Source organism: Mesocricetus auratus, unplaced genomic scaffold (assembly GCF_017639785.1).
Source record: "Mesocricetus auratus isolate SY011 unplaced genomic scaffold, BCM_Maur_2.0 Super-Scaffold_100008, whole genome shotgun sequence".
NCBI lineage: Eukaryota > Metazoa > Chordata > Mammalia > Rodentia > Cricetidae > Mesocricetus > Mesocricetus auratus.
Window position 1 is genome coordinate 2,693,424 of NW_024429192.1, and position 19,219 is coordinate 2,712,642.

A 19,219-nucleotide genomic window follows, 5' to 3' on the forward strand; every position below is an offset into this window, starting at 1 on the left:
AAGGTCACTGCAGCAGGAGACTGCAAACCCCACGTTAGAGATGTAAACACTTGCAAGCCACAGAAGGTGGATTTTCGGGAATCATAGCACACTCGTCAGCTTGTGCAATCTCTAAACTAACGGAACACACGGAAGAGCCTGCTGGCCCTGCTATCTGGCTGGAGGAGAGCTGTAATTTGGCATCACTGACTATCAATTAGTCCCATTTTCTTCATCTATAAAATGAGAGGTTTGGACGAAATGACCTCAAGGTTCTCTTCCAGCCTGGTGAGTGGTGAAGGTGAAAATCTGAGAGTTCACTGGTATCTTTAATGGCTGTTTTGATGTCCAACTATCCATATCCAGAAACGCAGCACCGGGCCTATACCCTCAAAGCTCTGCATTTTAGGAACCTACCTTATTTTAAAATAAATTGCCCTCTGGGAATATGCAGTCTAAATTCTGCTGGGGGAAATCTCTAGGGATTGGGAGAATTGCCCATGATAACTGGTAGTTGATGGATTGGACATTGAAACAGTATTTGCAAGGTGGCAGATTGCTTGGTGACGACTAGGAGCAAAGGGACTTCTCTTGTGTTAGGATGCTATGCCAATGCTGCTCTTCCCCAGGAGCTCAGATGGACTCAGAGTAATACACAGACCCCTGATGGGGGAAGTCCTTCTGTACATATGTTGTCTTACTGGCCAATAGGGAAGCAAGATAGGTGGGACTAGGAGTGGAGGAGGATTCTGGGATATGTAGTAAGGAGAGTCCCCATGTGGTCCCAGGAGAAGAGGACACATGAGGCTGGCGTTGTTGGTAAGATAAGTCCTTGTAAAAATATACCTATTAGTAATCACGGGTTAATACTCAAGACAGAACCAGTCAATGAGAAACCCTCGACATTGGCCGACAGCATTGTAACTAATAGAGTCTCTGTGTGTTATTTGGGGTTGACACAACACTGGGAGCTGATATAAGACAGAAGAAAATAAAATTAGGGACTGTTATCTGTGGATTTCTTTTTCTGAAAAGTCTATTTTCCTTCATGTTTACCATCTTCCCTATTGTCACCTCTTCCGGTATGCATACATATAAAAGTTAAAATATTTCTTTGTTAACATTAATGTTTGAGTTTTCCAGAGAAGGGATTTCCTGACAGCAATCTTCAACTGCTTCAGAAAGAGAATGAGGATCCACTTCTTTGACTTCACCTGATTCGACTGGAGGCATCTGAATGCCCCACATCGTCGACTCCACCTGATAAGCACTATCCTGAAACTGGCTTGAAACTACATCACTCTACACAACTCCAGACCAAGGAACTGAAACAGCACACCTTCTACAATCTGGCCAGAGCTTCAAGATGAGAGCTTCAATCAACACCAGAACCCCAGTCAGGAACTTCAATCAAGCATCTCCTGCCATACAGAGACTGTCTGATCTACTGAGATTTTATTTCACTAACATTTTTCTTCTCACAGGTCCCCATGAGATAGATTATCATTGTCCCATCTCAGCAGGAAGTAGTTTTGAGAATTCCACGCTCCCTCTCCCTACTATTGATATTATAGGATAGCTTATACCTGTTAGTGTTAGTTTTCAATTATTTTAGAGTTGGGATTGGAAGGAGGTGTTCAGATTTGGGTGTTTCTTTCAGATAAGTTTAGGTTTAGATGGGATAGATGTTTGATACATTTTGATCATTGACACAAGTTAATTGTTTTAAGTTTAAATATCCTTTTTAGACTAAAAGGGGAATTGTAGGAGGAAAACAATGCTGCCATTAACCATGTGACTTACTAGAGGCGCATACAGATGAGGTAATAAAAGAGCGGTTTACCACACCGCTAACCACACCCACTTTAGGCATGACTAAAGACATATACGGATGGACGTAAAGACGTATATGTACGTAGGCAGTGAACTACGTCACTAGCCAGGCCCACTTTTGGGCATGGCTAGGGGGCGTTACAGGGGAAGATATAAAAGACTGAACAACGGAAGTCTAGCTCTCTTTTTCCAGCTTCCGGCTTCCATTTCGACAGCAGAAAACTACTCGGCTCATCTGGGTTACTTGTTTGGTCTCTTGTGAGTAATTTCTACAATAAATACTTAGTTTTACTTTCAGTAAGTGTGCCGTTTATCGTTGCAGCATCAGGGAGCAGGCTGGCAGGAAGAGTTAACATAATAGACCCCCTCCTTTATCCCTCTCAAATATTGGAAATAAGGACTGGGGAGATGGTCAGGCAATTAAGAGCACTGGCTGCCCTTCCAGAGAACAAGGTTCAATTCCAATTATTAAACCCATGAGGTGGCTATTAATTGTCAGTGCCTTCATTTCAAGTGCACCCAATACCCTCTTATGGCCTCCATGGATGCTGCACGCACTTGCGCGCACACACACACACACACACACACTCTCTCTCTCTCTCTCACACACACACACACACACACTCACACACACACACACACACACACACCCATATCATAAAGTTTCTATTGCTGTGAGGAGACACCACGCCCAAGGCAACTCTTACAAAGGAAAACATTTAACTGGGTGGCTTGCAGTTCAGAAGTTCAGAGGTTCAGTCTGCTATCATCTTGGCGGGACTCGGTGGCATGCAGGCAGACACGGTGCTGGAGTGGTGGCTGAGAGTTCTACATCTCGGGCAGGCCAACAGGAAGTGGTCTGAGACCTTGGGCGTGGCTTGAGCATATACGAGACCTCAAAGCTGCCCTCCACAGGGACACGCTTCCTCTAACAAGGCCACATCCAACAAAGCCACACCTCCTAATAGTGCCACTCCCTTTGGGGGACCATTTTCCTTCAAACCACCACAAAACCCAGGCACACAAAACTAAAATATCTTTTTAAAAATTAAAACAGGAAATAAAAGCTAACCAGGCTTTCATGAGTTCTACATGTCCAGTCCCACAGGGTCCCGCGCGGATGGCATAAAGGCAGTCTGCATGGAATGATGACAGCTGCTAAGGACTGTGGACACTGAGGTAGCAACTGCACATTCCAGAGGGCTACCTGGCTCAGGCTTGTGGACCTCTGCTTTCCAGAGACACCTAACGGCTTGCTCCACTGCAACGCGAGTGGACCTTTCCCATGTCACCGCCTCCAAAAGAGGGAGCTGAAGGGAGACCAGACTTATCCTGAGCCACTGCCCCGGCCCCTTCCCAGTAGGTCTCTCCCCTCCATCTTTAGGATGGCTCAGGCAGCAGGCAACCTTCAGTTCCTACCTTCCAGGTTTCTGTCTCAGCTTCCCTTCATGACAGACTGTCTGTAACCCAGATAAACCTGTGGGCAAACATTGACTCACACCCAGCTTTGATGCAGAACTAGGCCCTGCAACAAAGATAACAGGTCCTGTTGCAGCCAAGCGCAAGATGTCATCGGTCCTCCCGTGACTTTCCATCTCCCAGGAATGTAAAGGTGTATGTACTCAGATGCAGACCAGTGACCACGAGTTGCAGATAGCTCACAGACATACTGAGATCTTGCTCAGCCTGGGGAAGGTGAAGTTCGGGGAAATGCAGAATTAGTCGTGGTTGGTGAGGTTTGGAAAATCAGAGTCAGGGGACATCAGAGGCTTGGGGAAATGGGCCATGAGGCACTTATAGAAAGGCAAAGGGGAGCCGGGCGTTGGTGGCGCACGCCTTTAATCCCAGCACTCGGGAGGCAGAGGCAGGCGGATCTCTGTGAGTTCGAGGCCAGGCTGGACCGACAGCCTCCAAAACAGAGAAACCCTGTCTCGTAAAACCAAAAAAAAAAAAAAAAAAAAAAAAGAAAAGAAAGGCAAAGGGGTATTGCAATGATATGGGAGAAAAGAACCCTTCGACAACTGAATAGGACCTCACACGGGAGAAGCAGGTACCAGGGTGATGGTGATGAGTCTGGAGAGAAGAGGCCAGCCTCCCCTCCCCCATCCGCCCAGTGGTGGCTTAGGCTACAATGGTAGGCGCCTTGGATGCTCAGGGGGCCCAAGAAATGCATCTAAGCTGTTTGCCATCAGCCTCGTTCTGATCCCCAGGGTAGCAGAGAGGTTCCCGGAGAGCAGGAGGAACGTGGTGTTCCCTCTTCTCGTTTCCCAACGGCCTTGAGGTTTCTCTCCATCCCAGCCCAAGCCGAATGCAGCCAGTTTATAGTTTATGGGGGTTTCCTGCACACCCATCTATGTTTTCCACTGAGGTCTGTGCTTTTTCCTAGACCCACCCGGATTCCAGAGCACGGCTCACTTGCGTGCCAAGCTCAGGCTTTTATTCTTTGTCACTCCTTTCTCCAACTAAAACACTGGAGAGTTACCTTTCAAAACTGTCTGCGCACTCTCCGCAGGCTAGGAAGAAGGCTCCCAAGGAACTAGAAGAGTAACGTGTAACTCACTTCTCGAGGAAGTCAACAAGTGCTTCTAGAAATAAGCCAGCTAACCAGTGCTCTCTCACCTCAAGACTTGTTCGCCAGCTTCAGTAGCTATGTGGGCGCGATACCTCGTGTGTGTGCGTGTGTGTGTGCGTGTGTGTGCGTGTGTGCGTGTGTGTGCGTGTGTGCGTCTGTGTGTGTGTGAGAGTGAGTGTGTGTGCGTGTGTGTGAGAGTGAGTGTGTGTGTGTGTGCGTGTGCGTGCGTGTGTGCGCGCGCGTGTGTGCGCGTGCGTGCGTGCGTGTGTGCGTGCGTGTGTGTGTGTGTGTGTGTGTGTGTGTGTGTGAGACAAACTTGGGTGTCCTTAATCAGGCACACTGTTATTATTACCGTTTGAAACAGGGTTCCCCACTGGTCTAGAACACTCCGGTCAGGCTAGACCAGCTAATTGAGACAGAGAACTGCCACTCCCTCTCTGCCTCCCAGGAATCATATGCATGCTATCACGTCCTGGCTGTTTTTACATAGAACTCTGAGGGTAAAATTTAGGTTTCCATGTTGCAAGGGGAGCGCTTTACCAAGAAGTCATGTCCCCAGCCCTGTGATACCCTTTGTAGGTTAAAGGATGCTTCTTAAAAACTTTGTAAGTAGTAACTTAGACACCAGAACTTGGGATATCCTTGTGAGATAACCTTTTTTCCTTCCTTCCCTCCTTCCTTCCTTCCTTTCTCTCTCTCTTTCTTCCTTCCTTTTCTTTTCTCTCTCTTTTTTTTTTTTCAGAGCTGTTTAATAAGGGAACTGGTCCCTAGGAGGAGGAAGTTAGGAATGTTTTTTGGTCATGCGAAGGCATTTGCTCCCTATCAGTTTCCTATAACACAAGACTTGAGGCTACCAACGCTTTCACTGAAGTCGTCACACGAGGCTCTCGTCACCCGTGTGTGGGGGGCATCTCTCTGGGATTTTCAGGTAGGGGAAGTTAGGTAGCTCACCCTGACGAAGACGCCCTGTGAGTGGAGACCCAGTCCGGGCCTCCCTCCTCCAAGTCCCACCATCTCCCTGAAAGTAGCCCAAGGATCAAGCATGCGCTCTGCTTGTCGGGAAAGGAAGCCGATGGTGATGCGAAGGGTGGGTGGGGCCCGGGGTGCTGGGTGAGTGGGGCCCGGAGTGCTGAGATCCGCCCTCTGAGAGCCACTCCCACTTTTTCTGGAACACCTGTCTGCTGCCTGGTGTAGTCACGCCTGGAATTCACATGGGGATGTCTGGACTCCAAGGACCAGAAACTGCATGAGGCTAGGTCGCCTGTCTCCTCGGAATGATCCTCAGCTGCTCTTCCTCCACTCCCTTGGGGGGGGGCTGCTGCTCTCTCTCATTTTCGTGTCTCTCTCTCTCCTCTCTGCGCCCCCTGTCTCATCTCTGCCTCTCTCATTTTCGTGTCTCACTCTCTCTTATCTCTGCCTCCCTCTCATCTCTACACCTCTCTCTCTCTCATCTCTGTATTTCACACTTTCATCCCTGCACCTCTCTCTCTCTGTCTCTGTCTCTCTCTGTCTCTCTCTCTCTCCCTCTCCTTCTCTCTCTCTCTCTCTCTCTCTCTCTCTCTCATCTCTGTACCCCCTCCCTCTCTCTCATATCTTCATAATTCTAGATGCTCTTGTCATACGTTTGTGTTCTCTGTCCTGTCAGGAAGCTTTCGAATTGTGTGTTACTCCTTTGATTAACCTCTGTCCCTGCCTCCCCTCTTGCTTTCCAACCCATACGTCGCCCAGGCACACCTAGAACCGGCAGATCTGTCTCTGTCTCCTGAGAGCTGGAGAAGGTTCTGGACCATGCCCGGCTCTCATTCCACCTTTTCTAAAACAAACAAACAAATTCTTAAGAAGCTTTGATTACTTTTTCAAGCTGCCTATGTGGTTTTCGGTTTTGCTGCCACGTATCCTGCTGCCACGTATCCTGCCGCCACTCTGCATTTGTCACAGCACAGTTCTGAAAACCCAGAAGACAGACCCAGAAGCAGGAACTGTAAGAGGGGCCCGGGCATGGCCCGCGGGGAACCGGCATGGCTTTCTTGCTCCGACTTCCTTGGCGTCACTGACTTGTGGGTCCTGTCTGTGTTCAAAGGTCGTCGATGTTATGAAAGAATTAACATGAAAGGTCTTGCTTTAATCGCGGCAGTAAATTAGCACGTTTGGATCCAGCAGTATCTTTCCTCTTTTTTTTTTTTTTGCTTCGTTTTGTTTTGTCTTTTAATTTATTGGAAACACATTCAAGAATGGGCTTGTAGCTTGTGTTCAGTGTCTTGGAAAACTGAAGCACATCATTGGCCAAAGCCAGGTTCTCACCCAGGCCGTGTCTTTCGCTAGTCAGCTGCAACTGACAGACTTAGGCTCCCCTCCCCCAGTCTCCTGCTCTCATGACCCCTGCACCCTGCTCATTGACCTCTACGGGGGCTGATGGTAAGGTTCCCTGTATGGGTTGGAAGTGTTTACCCCCCACGTTTGTTTCCAGTCATCTGTAGGTTGTAAAAGTCACGCTGACCGGCATCATCACTCTCCTGTCTCTTCCCCACCACAAACTCAAACCCGGGGCACATGGCAGTCGCCCTGTGCATTGCCTGACTAGCCTTATTTCATTCACGGTGCTCTTTGACCTCCGATGGTGTCTCTCTACCCTCACTTTTGGAGTCCATTCTGTTCTTCATGGCTTGTCTCAAATGCCCTGGCGCCTTCCCCCCCAAAGTCTTTCCTCCCTTTGACGTCCCCCAGCCCTCATTCAGGTCTCCTCATGTTCTGCCACGCACCACAACTGTTCCCAGGCTTTGGGCGTCTGAACTCCATGCCCACCCCACCCCCCCATCCACCCACATCTGCCCTCAGTAACATCCAGAATTTCTTTGCGCTCATGATCTAAGTCTTGGGGCAGCCAGATTAGTTTGGTGGGTTTTGCGCTTGGCACCAAGCCTGACAATCTGAGTTCGACCCGCACAATTCGTGTGGTCCAGGAGAGGCCTGACTCCTGCAGGGTGTCCTTCCAATCTCAGCACATGTATAGGAACACACGCACACACACACACACACACACACACACACACACGCACGCACGCACGCACGCACACACACACACACTAAATAAATGCAGTTTAAAATTTTAATTACAAGGACTCAGTCTTATCATCTGACTGGATAGAAGACTGCTTCACTTCCAATAGAGGAAGTTTTCAGCAAGAGCCTGACGGGGAAAGGGAAGGGAAGGTCAGAGCTTAGGTACTCAGGATACAAAGGCGAGCTGATTTAAATCTCATTTAACAAACATTCCTTCTACCAACTATAGAGTTACAGGTATCGGAAAGTAAACAGACGGCTGCATAGACAACACAGTTTAAGGAACCTCCCCAGGACTCTGGACTGGACAATTAATATCTGCAATCACAAGAATTTGTGTTTAAATGCGCATGTCCTCAGGGAGCCTTAGAGAGGCCTGGTCCCCTCCTGGCTGGAACAAGCTGCATTCGATCCTCCCCACAGCAAATCCGTTCTTCAGACTTTGGGTCTGGAAGAGTATTTCATGCTCTAAATGGGAAAGCCTAGGAAACTCCTTTTGATGTAAAATCTGAAGACCTGTGAGAGTCAAACACCTTTAATGCCATGCACCCAGCACGGTTCTTATCAGACAGGGCATCTAAGGAAGGCTGAGGAGTGCTAGTTAGTTCAGTAGGCTCCCGGGTGCACCTTGCTCTGGATGGAGTCACCCTTCACACCCCAGGCTGTCTGTAATTCTTTTACTTTCTCCTCTTCGATTCCTGGGGTTGGAATTGCAGCCCTCACTTCCCTGCTGCACCCGGCTGGCTCTGAGTTCCTTCTCTGCTTTACCTCAAACCTCTCCACACTCTTCTTCCCAAAACACCCTGGAGTGTTTCCTAGCTCCCCTCTTTGGGGTTGGAGCCTCACTGTATGGTAGGGACAGAATGTTGGTTCCCTCTCACTTACGGAAAACAACCCCCTCCCCCCTCGTCCCCCACCGGTCCAGTTCCAGCAGCTAGGCCATCTAACTGCAGCACTCACCAAGGGAGATCAAGTTTCACTTACTAGGTCTCAGAGGCGTATTTCAAAACATCTCATATGGGAGGTCTGTGCTGGGAGGGATGTAGGAGGCCAGGAAAGAGGAGAAGACGCTGGTCTATCTTCACGCTCAATGAGCATGGCTCAGGGTGAAACGTTGGCAGCAAAGAGGAGGGTCTGTAAAAACCTCCCTTGCCAAAGCAGAACTGCAGAGAGGGGCAACTGGGCCATTAATAACGTCAATGAAATGCCTGCATCCAGGAATGGGAGGAATTTCTGGAGGGTTCCAGCCCCAGTAAGCCAGACATGTTGTCCTCATGCTGAGGCTAGATCTGCATGTAAACCAGTGGGGAAAAGTTTAGACCACCCGTGTGGGCAATCAGCTAAAACGTGCATAGCAGAGAGTGCACATTGCCTTTCATAAGAACTGTAAAATATTGAGTATAAAATATTGAATGCAAAACTAGTTCTTCACGGGGCCCACAAGACGGCTCAGGTAAAGGTACTTGCCACCAAGCCTGAGGACCTGAGTTTGATCCCCAGAGACCACATGATGGAAAGAATAGGACACCTCCTGCAAGTTGTCCTTTGTCCTGCACATATGTCACACGGTACACACACACATGCATGTACACACTCATGCATTCATACCCAAAAGAAGGAAGGAAGGAAGAAAGAAAGAAAGGAAAGAAGGAAGGGAGGAAGAAAGGGAGGAAAAGGAAGAGCACCAAAAACAAAACATAAAACTAGCTCTAGAAAAATTCCCAGTTATTCCCAGATTCAAACACAAAGCATGTTTCAAAGCCGTGTTTAATTTGGAAGTTACTAACTAGATCCTGCTGCTGTGGATATCGGTGCAGTCAGCTGTGGTTCCTAGAAAATGCCCACGTAAGAGAACTAAATCAAACAGCTTCTCTGGAACTTTGGAATCAACTGGCTAAAGAGAAATAAATGGCACTTGGCCCCGAGACAAAATGTAAAATATGTAACTTAGGCCACTATGACACAGCTTACTGTAAGGTCATTGCACAAGGCTCTCCGAGAGGTCACATGACTCCTTGCCATTCCACACTTATCACTGTCCAATCTCCAGTGAAGTTATGTGATAGTGAGTCAAAGGAGTGAATAGTCTCGGGGGTGGGGGGAGAGATGAGTTTTCTGTCTAATGCAGGTGTACAGCAGAGTGTCCCGGTTAAAGGCCGCTCTGTTGTCTGTCTAGGGCATGTGCAGAGTAGGGCTTCACAGTTAAAAGCCACTCTGTTGTCTGTCTAGAGCAGGTGCAGAGTAGGACTTCACAGGGAAAGGCTGCTCTGATGTAGAGTGTGGAGATTTTAATATGCTAACACCCAGGAGGACCTGCAGGCTGGGTAGGACTTCCTGAATCCCACAGCAAACTCCCTTGTTTCCTGTAGAGTTGGAGCTGCACAAAACCCTCCTTGGGCTCTGCACACCAGTTCAACAGACCAGGAAGCTCTTTATGTGGAAGTAGACAAAACAGAATTAGTGTCTAAGAGGGTTCTCGACATGCCAGGAGCCTGGAACTTCAATGCTCAGGGCTGGAAGCCGCATTCCTGAGTGTCTGTCGGTTGGAGGACTCTAGTAATGTTTCAGCTAGAATCATTTACCGCTGCTCATACATGTCTACACCACCGTGGTAGTGCTGAAAAAAGTGGCCTAGAGGACTTGGTTCTTCACAGTTAGCCTTTACACTTTATTTGTTGGTTTACTTTTGGGACAGGCTGTGTGTGTCCCAGGCTGGCCTTGAACTCACTGTGCTGCTGAAGATGACCTTGAACTCCTGTTTTTCCCGTCTCTGCTTACTGAAGGCTTGGTTTGTAGGCTTGGGCTATTAAATACTGTTTGTGGGACTGAGGATACATCTCAAGGATTTATGCTTGCTAGACAAACACTCTGTCACCTGAGCAACTACAATTAGCCTTTAGTACAGACCCTCTTAGAATTTCAGAAGCTGCAGAGACAGCTCCGTGATTAAGAGCACCTGCAGAGAACCAGAGTTTAGTTCCAGCCATTACATCAGGCACCTCACAACCACCTGAAACTCTAGCTCCAAGGGACCTGATGACGTTTCCTGGCCTCTTAGGGCTGCACTCGTGAGCATAAACTCATACCCAGGCACACACATACACACATAATTATAAAGTAAAGAGAAATTCTTTTTAAAAGTCCAGACTTGATGTGTATTAAGCAAGTTATTGAAAACAGGGTGTAGCCACGTAGACATGGCTGACATCAGAATAGGCTATGCCTGCATAATTTTAGTTCTCTTATCAGTGTTCTAGCTGAAAGCTCCCATAGCTTGTCAAACTTGCACACACACACACACACACACACACACACACACATATATATATATATATATATATATATATATATATATATATATATATATGCAAGTGCATGGTAGAGCCTGCTAGCCATCTGTAAATTCTTTCCATGGACTTCACAAAATACAAACACCGGGCTCTTATTTTCTAGTATTCCATCATGTCTGATACGCCAGACATCCAGGTGTGTCCAGACTCTTATGCTTTCCTAACTCCTAGTGAGTCTGCAGGAATGATTGACAGGTGGGTTCACCAGATGTGGACTTTTTTTTTTAAATAATAAGAATAGATAGGAAGGGTAAATCCAGGAATTAAGACAGCGAGGTTTGGACCCCGACCTTGTATTCTTTAGTGTAGGGGATAAGGACGGAGCAGACACGGAGACCACAAACATCATCGAGCACAAGCATTGTCTGACAGGTGTGAACTTCGCAAGCATTCATCCCAAGAAACGAAACGCCAGCTGACAGACTTAACGCAATCAGAAACACCGCCCATTCACAGAGACCAGGCTTGGGAAGGAGGGTCTTGGCATTTCGGGAAAGGAGGCTCCATCACGGCTCAGTGGTGAGGCATGTGGCGGAAAGCCCTGGGCTCTGCCTCCTGCCTGCAGGAAAAGTCAGGAGAGGGTTGAACTTGAGGAAGGCAGCGATAGCTGTGTTGGGCTTGATGTCTTCATTCATTAAGACAACCACAGGGCATCTCACCGAGGCAACTCCTGGGAGTTCCCTGGCGAAGATGTGCCTCGGGACGAGTCTGGTGTCATTCCGTGTTCTGGGCTCCACAGCCGCAAAGTGTTCTTTGTCTCTTGAGTTCGGGGCTTTCTGGGTAGAAACTGTGCAGCATGGTCTTGATGCATGTGACTCTTCAGTAAGGGGGGGACGGAGACACTGATTTCATCTCACCCTGAAGCCTGAATGTGACCAAGGGGGGCCACCCATCATATGGAAATCTGCCCATGGTCACAGGCCAGTGACGTAAGAAGCATTCCAGACATCACGAGGTTGAATTTTCATGCCGCCGGTGAGCAAATGTGTTGAGGCACAGGTCCAGAGTTCCTCACGAGGCAGCCATCGGCCACCATTTGCATATGCCCATCTGTCCCTTCGCCCAGGAGTCATACTGAGGCTTCATGACAAAAGACCCTGAGTGGACTTATCGTGAGTTGATGGGACTCCAGTTCTTCACATAAGCCAACCTTCTGATTTTACAGACATGGTTTTGAGTTTATGTTCCCTAAAGGAAAGCCCTGTACTGTATAATCTTTGAGCTCCCGAAATCTTGACCAGCCTCTGCTTTGAGTAGTGCGGGTAAAAAAAAAAAAAAAAAAAAAAGCTTGAGAACTCCGTAACTGTCAGCCTGACACCAAGATGGATCTGACTGGAACAGGACCTCACAGGTCCTCTGGACGTTCCTCACTGGCCCGTTCCTTCTCTGTGTCAAATTCACCCACCTTGAGCTTCAGTGGATCAGCGTGGTTGAGCTCTCCAGGGGCACGGTAGACTTGAGGTGCTATTTGCCCTGACCCCTGACCCCTGACCCCTGGGCGAAGCAGGAGCATCCAGGGCTGTCACTCACTGAGACTTTGAGCATCCTAGGATCAAAGGCGGTCCTGCTGCTGCATGTGGGTGTGTGAACTGTGGGTCATGGTAAGGGGGTGGGTCATCCAACTAGACCCAGCTCACTCCAGTGATCATTCTTCCTATGTGTCTCTCGTTACGTCGTCCTCAGCTGGGGTGGGGCACAGGCACCTGCCCTTGGCCCCTGGGTGCTTTCCTGCCCCAAACCGGGACCCTGTTTTCTTCTCGTGTGTCTTTTGATGTGAGCACGACCAGACGACCTTGAGTCCTTCTGACAGTGTGGCTATGTATCACAGAGCATGGGGCAGAGAAGCACCCTGTGCTCTGCCATTGGGTTTTGGTTAAGCCTTGGCTCGCTGAAGCCCTTCCCCCATCGGGTGGAACGCAGCAGGGCGCTGCATTTCTCTGACCCTGCTGGTTGAGGAAGGGCACCAGTGCCTGTGACTCAAAGTCCTGGGAATGCGTGTGACCCTCTGCAGGGATCTTAGCTGTCGTGGCATTCTAAGAGGACACACCCCTCTTAGTGAACCCAGAGAGTGAGCGCCTTCACAGCTGTGCTCTCTCAAGTTCAGCTCTCTCCTGACTCTTCCTACAGGCCGGCAGGAGGCAGAGCCCAGGACTTCCCGCCTGTTAGGCACAGGCTTTACCACACCGAGCTGTGCCCTCACCTGGCCTTTCTTAAGGGATGTCCACGTTCCCATTTGGTTTCCATCTCAACAAAGCAACGTTTAGCCAGTGACACACTTCCTTCTGGGAGTCCTTAGCTTGCTGGTTAATTGCTTTCTCTGCCCACTTCTCTGGGATGTAAAGAAAAGGCTGGTTCCCTCCTTCCCTTAGTCTAGAGAGAGCTCCAGGACCCTGTCTTTCCTGAGCTTGCCTGTAAGCCCTCTTACCTGTCAAGGGGAGCTGGCACCAGGAAAGCCACCAGAGCAACAGCGTGGAGCCAGGAGTGTCGGGTCACACCGGCCTCTTTGCGGGGTACTGTGTCCTTGAGAGGCACAGCACCAGGCCTGTCTGTGGCTTACACCTGCCACCCCCTCCTTCCAAGGTACCCAAGATGGCTCTGAGGAGAGGGATGCCAAGGAGGGCGGGGCACCTGGGGGGAGCAGCCAGCAGCCTTTCTGCTTTTCTTCTTGCTGTTGCCCACCGAGGAGCAACGGCTTCCTTGCTGGTGTGGAACCCAATATTAATCCTTGCAGGAACCTCCTGACTGTTTTTTTTCCTTTTTTTTTCTTTCTTTTTTTTTTTTTTTTTTTTTTTTTGCAGTCGGGGAAGTTAACTATTTTCATTGGAAAGGGTGTAAACCAGGAGGCCCTTGCATTTCACTGCACTCAGGAGAGTGCAAACTGTTGTTTCTGTTAGAAAAACCAGAAAGCAACCCCTCCCCCCAGGTGTCCACAGCCTCCTACAGGTGCCCCCCCCCCCCGCCCCCCACGACACTCATGTTCCCTTACCACTGTTAGTGCTCACCCTGGGGTTATTTACAAATTCATTCTAGCCTCAACTTGGGGTTACTACAAAGTTCAAGCAGGCAGGCTCACTACCTAGGAAAGGCTGTGTCTGACATCCACTGTGCAAGTCTGTACTTGCTGCCAAAGCCACATGGGTGGGCTTTCTGGTTCCCAGCATGTCCTGTCAGCATACACACACACACACACACACACACACACACACACACACACACACACACATGCACACACATCCACACGTGCACACACATTCACACGTGTGCATACAAGAACACACATGTACATGTCCACACACAAACACGCCTATATGCACGCAGACACGGCACGCATGATACGCGCATGCATGCATATATGTACAAGCCTTCCCTCAACAAGCCCAGAAGGCCTTTGGAGATTTCTTTCTTGAAGAGAGGGAGGAGGCTATGCCCTCAGCCCTGAGGGAAGAAGCCAGAAAAAAAACCTGTTTTTGTTAGCTCTGGGCCTGCTGGCAGGAGATGCCCGTGGTCTCACCCCTCTGCCCACCAAAATGTGAGCTGTCCGCACCGGTTACAAGCCTGAGGCGAGGGAATTGGGGAAGTGACACTCTCTGTAAAGTGGCCAAGGGTGTTGGCGGGAGGAAGCAGTAGTAAGAGGGAGGGCTCCCGTGAACCAGCAGAATTGCACACTTCAGCTGAGTCTGTTTTCTTAAGACCCTCACAGTACTCACGTAACTCACACAGTGCTCACGCATGTAACTCAGGAGACCGGCTTCCCTCTGTTACTGACACGAGTTTCTGGGGCTAGGACTATAGGCAACCCAGCTAAAGTTTGTCAGTCTCTAACCTTGGTGGAAATCCCACAGGAGACCTCTGGGTCGTGCTCCGTGGCCATGTATTGTACTTCAAGAGGGGAGCTGTTAGGAAATCTAACCCCAGGCAGGTATGGAAAGAGCATGAGGTGAGTCTGCAATTAATTTTTCATCTTAAGTTACCCTCATCTGCAGTGTTCACACATGGATGGCATTTAAAAGCACACTCCAGTTTTATGTGACACTTCCCTTTGATTTTTTTGTTTGTTTGTTTAAGCGCAGTTGTGAATTGGAATTTGTCACCTGTGGCTATTACTGATGGCAAGCTGTTTGTGTTAAACCTTCATGAGCGAAGGCAGAACAGAGACTGGTCCGAAGCAACAGAGGCTGCTGTGTGAGCGTGAGCCTGCGATTTCAGGTTGCCCGGAAAGGGGAACTTTGAAGCTCACTGATAACCTTGACGATGAGCTGGGGTTTGGGGTGGAGGGGTGAGCATGCTCAGAGAACAGGAAGGGAAGTTGAACATTTGGATTGTGCGGGGCAAGGTTTGGACTTCAGTTTCCCAAAGTTAAATTTCCACATTTGCTGTAAGTTTTCTAACCTGTGACTTAAAGCATCTGTGGGGTCATGGAATGTCTAAGAGACAAGTTCTCACTTCCTCCAGTCGACTGAACACGGAAGTGTAGGGAAGAGACAAAAGCAGGCTTTGCGGGGTGGGGGTGGGGGGCGGCGGCGGGAGACTTCATGTGCTCATTAGATAAAAACTGTTTAAACCCACATGAAATTATAGGTCCATTAGGGAGAGGAGCTTTCTCCCCGTGGGCGGTGAGCACAGCGGTTTCTCGAAGCAGACACCTTTCACTCCTTAACCTGCTACAGAAACTTCCAAAGCCCTTTCTGTTTGTTAGGATAGGTGACAGGTTTGTTTTTGTTTTTTTAATAAAATGTTTCCCTGACTTCTCCCTAAACTGACTTCTCCAGTGACAAAGGAAAATGACAGCCAGGGGACTTAAGGAGGAACTATATAGTCACTGAAAACCAGTAACACGCTCGCACAACACAGGAAAACATTGCAAGGAGCACACAGTAATTCTCAGGCTCTAGACCCCTTACCCCCTCAGCATGCTAGGCAGCATCTGCTTGCTTTATTTTATGGATTTCTGCAGAGAGGGTATAGCACCCACTCTCCCCTCCCATTGCCCCATCATTAAGGAAAAACCTTTTCCCACATGTAAACAGCCCTTGTAAGTCGTCACCCCTCCACCCAGAGAAGCTTGGCAGGCTTGAGCGATTTAAGAATGTTTTAAAAGAATGACAACGCTTTCATTACCTTTTAGAAGTCAAGTTTTCCGGAAAGCTGAGTTCCCCCGCCGCTTACCTGCAAACAGTGCCCAGTGCAGGCTCCTGGGTGGATGGGAAACTATCTATGACCAGGCAAGGAAATCGTCAGTCCATGCTGGGTGCCTTGGAAAAGATAGGTGCTGAGGGCTTTTCAAAGTGAAGAAACGCTCTGGCTGTTCGCTGTCAGTCAAAAAAAAAAAAAAAAAACAAGTTGGTACAAGTTTCTGTAAGAATTACCTGAGGGAAATGAAGAGAGAGAGAAAGAGATTGGAAGTAGGCTGAGTGGGGAAGGAGGGACAGAGAAGGAGGGAGGGAAGAAAGAGGGGGAGAGGGGGGAGAGAGAGAGAGGGGGGGGAGGGAGAGAGAGAGAGGGAGAGGGAGAGAGAGAGAGAGAGGGAGAGAGAGAGAGAGGGAGAGAGAGAGAGAGAGAGAGAGAGAGAGAGAGAGAGAGAGAGAGAGAGAGAGAGAGAGAGAGAGAGAGAGAGAGAGAGAGAGAGAGAGAGAGGGAGGGAGGGAGAGGAATCTGAGAAAGGATCCCATGATGTCATGGGACTTAAGGTCTTAAGGAAATGTACAGACCAGCACCAGCAGCTCTGGGCGGCTGGGAATGGCACTGACTCCCCAGATCCCCAGGCACCTGTGTGCAAAAGAAACTCAAGTCCTTATTAAAGAACACTGGCTCATTTCTGGAGAAACTTTGTCCCCTCTTATCAAAGTCCCCTTTTCAGGTCCCTTTGCCTAAGTAAACTATAAACAAACAGATTATCTTTCTTAAGGAGCCAGCCTGAACTCCTGCTCCCCCTCCCTCCCTCCTCTCTCTCCCCACCCCAAATGAATACTTATCAGCACCCTGGCTCCCAGGGAAAGCAGGGGACAGCAAAGGCACTCAGACCATGTCTACCACAGATTGCACCAGCCCGAGGAGAATGTCACCATGGGGAGGGAACTGCTGTTTTCTCTTCTGCCCTCAATGGCCACAGTGATTTTTTTTCTGGGGGTGGGGGTGGGGGACTGATTCTGTTTTCCTTCAGGTAGTTGGAAGGATCAGGGTCAAGCTGGGTGGGTTCTTCTAGACCAGATGGTGGGAGCTGGGCTGGGGTTCTGGGTTAGAGTTAGGGTTTTTAGCATTCCTTCTCAGAGCCTGACTTTTTATTAATTATTACTATTAAGAATTAGTCAGACATACTGGGAGAGTTCTGGGCTGTCAAAACAGAGTGAGTGTATCCTAGAACCCGTCTATGGGTTTGCGTCCTTCCTGCACTTCTGCTAAGTCCAGGGAGGGAAGATCGCAGCCTCTGTACCCTCTGCCGTCTTACAGCAGTGTGTATAGGAGTCCTGCAGCATCCCTAGAGGGGCGTGGCGTTAGCATTCAGGCACCTGTCCTTGGGGTCCTGACAGGATGCGCCCTTAACCGCAGCCACTAAGAGCACCACCTGTGTGCATTCACTATGTTCCCTCTCTCTCTCTCTCTCTCTCTCTCTCTCTCTCTCTCTCTCTCTCTCTCTCTCTCTCTCTCTCTCTCTCTCTCTCTCTTTCTCTGTCTGTCTGTCTCTGTCTCTCTCTCTCTCTCTGTTCTTCTCTCCCTTTCTCCCTCTCTTTCTCTCTCCTTCCCCGCTTTCCTCTTTCCTGCTGCTCCTGTCTCTGGAGACTGGTTTCCACTTCCCTTTCTGCTTTTTATGATCCCTTTCCCTAATTAAAAAGCAAAAAAACCCTCTGCTTGAACCTTGTAGCATGGTGTCTTTCTCTCAAGGCTGATCTTCTCAAATTACAACAAGGTGTTTCCCGTGGGGCTTCCTGCTGGTCCAAAGGCAGTCCCAGAAGGAGCAATGGCTGCTTGTCACCACGATACACTTGTCACGTCGCATGACCCCCCCTCACTCTGCCAGGGTGCCTACGCCTCTCTTCTTGTTCAAGGCCCACGTGGCTATCATTGGGCAGGTCTTGGCCCACGTGGCTATCATTGGGCAGGTCTTGGCCCACGTGGCTATCATTGGGCAGGTCTTGGCCCACGTGGCTATCATTGGGCAGGTCTTGGCCCACGTGGCTATCATTGGGCAGGTCTTGGCCCACGTGGCTATCCGCATCCCCAAGGTGGTCCTGAGCTTGCAGCCTTATCCCAACTCTGGATCTCCATTTTCCTTGCTATTTAATACGTCAGTTACCACTACTGGGAACTGCCCTGACTCACGCATGTGCTGTCCGCGCTCCGTTTTCAAGTTCCTCACTTGTCTTGGGTATTAGATATGTCTTTCCAGGAACACCCGACACCGCATTAGTCCGCATATACTGGCTCCTTGTGCACACTTACATATTATTGGAGCTATTGTATGTGTCATGACATCTAATACGTGTGTATTCTCCAAGTAGATTGTAGAAAGGCCATGGCTGGAGGAGATATAGTTATCGCAACACGGCTTCAGTACTTACCGTCTTGTATTTGATGCTTGTTTCCAGCCTTGGCTTTGATTATTTGAATATTCTTATTTAAAAGTATAAAATGCTCAACAAAAAATTCTGTCTGCTAGATGCTTAGACCACAATGTCAGCGTGATTAGTTGTTGCTTATGGGGAAGGAAAGGAATACCAGAGAAATTGAGCTGCCCAAAGCCGGATCTCCCAGGGTGCAGACGGACGATCAAGACCGGTCTTTCCACATCTCGGTCCACGCCTGTTTCATTGCTCTGCGTTTCTCTTGTTAGCCCACGAGGGATATTCACATGCAGGTATATAGGTCCCTTTGAGCAGCATATAACCCACCTCATGCAGTTTAAAGCAGCTGCAAGTTTGGTTTCTTGCAGATTCATGGTCTAGTAGAGCCAAAATACATTTATGTAAATAAGGAAAATGGTAATAATGTGTAACATAATAATAATGACAGTGAAAGAAGAAAATTAATCAAAAGTAGTACGAATACATTTGAAAAGTTAAATTCTAAGACAGTAGTCTTCATTGTGGTAATATTTACCATCTTGTCCTTTACAATGGTAACTCATCAATAATCAGATCCTGTGGTTGCAGATTTGACAGAATTCACCAAATGAGGTGAGGCATTAAAAATACACAACTAGCTGGGCAGTGGTGACGCACGCCTTTAATCCCAGCACTCAGGAGACAGAGGCAGACTGACATCTTTGAGTTCAAGGCCAGCCTAGTCTACAGAGAGAGTTCCAGCGCAGACTCCAAAGCTACAGAAAAACCCTGTCTCAAACCCCCTCCCCACTAAATACGCAACTGGAGTGCTCACAGGGGAAGTAAGAAAATTCTAGAAGAACCCTCCATGAGACCAGTCACCAAAG

The 19,219-nt window shown here is 48.8% G+C and overlaps 1 protein-coding gene across 10 annotated transcripts in view; it reads right to left on the reverse strand.

The window, feature by feature from the left end:
* Kcnj15 (potassium inwardly rectifying channel subfamily J member 15) overlaps positions 1–16,661 on the reverse strand; it is a 44,143-nt gene extending 27,482 nt beyond the window's left edge. For 7 of the 10 annotated variants that reach the window (XM_040750420.1, XM_040750412.1, XM_040750414.1 and 4 more), the window contains exons 1-2: positions 16,503–16,661; positions 15,961–16,103 (exon numbers count right to left, since the gene is read on the reverse strand). The gene's annotated coding sequence lies outside the window, so the exon portion shown is untranslated. Of the gene's footprint in view, positions 1–15,912; positions 15,932–15,960; positions 16,231–16,502 lie in introns of those variants that run through there. The other 3 variants (XM_005073792.4, XM_040750418.1, XM_040750416.1) reach the window with 3 other exon arrangements.
* Between the last annotated feature and the right edge of the window lie 2,558 nt (positions 16,662–19,219).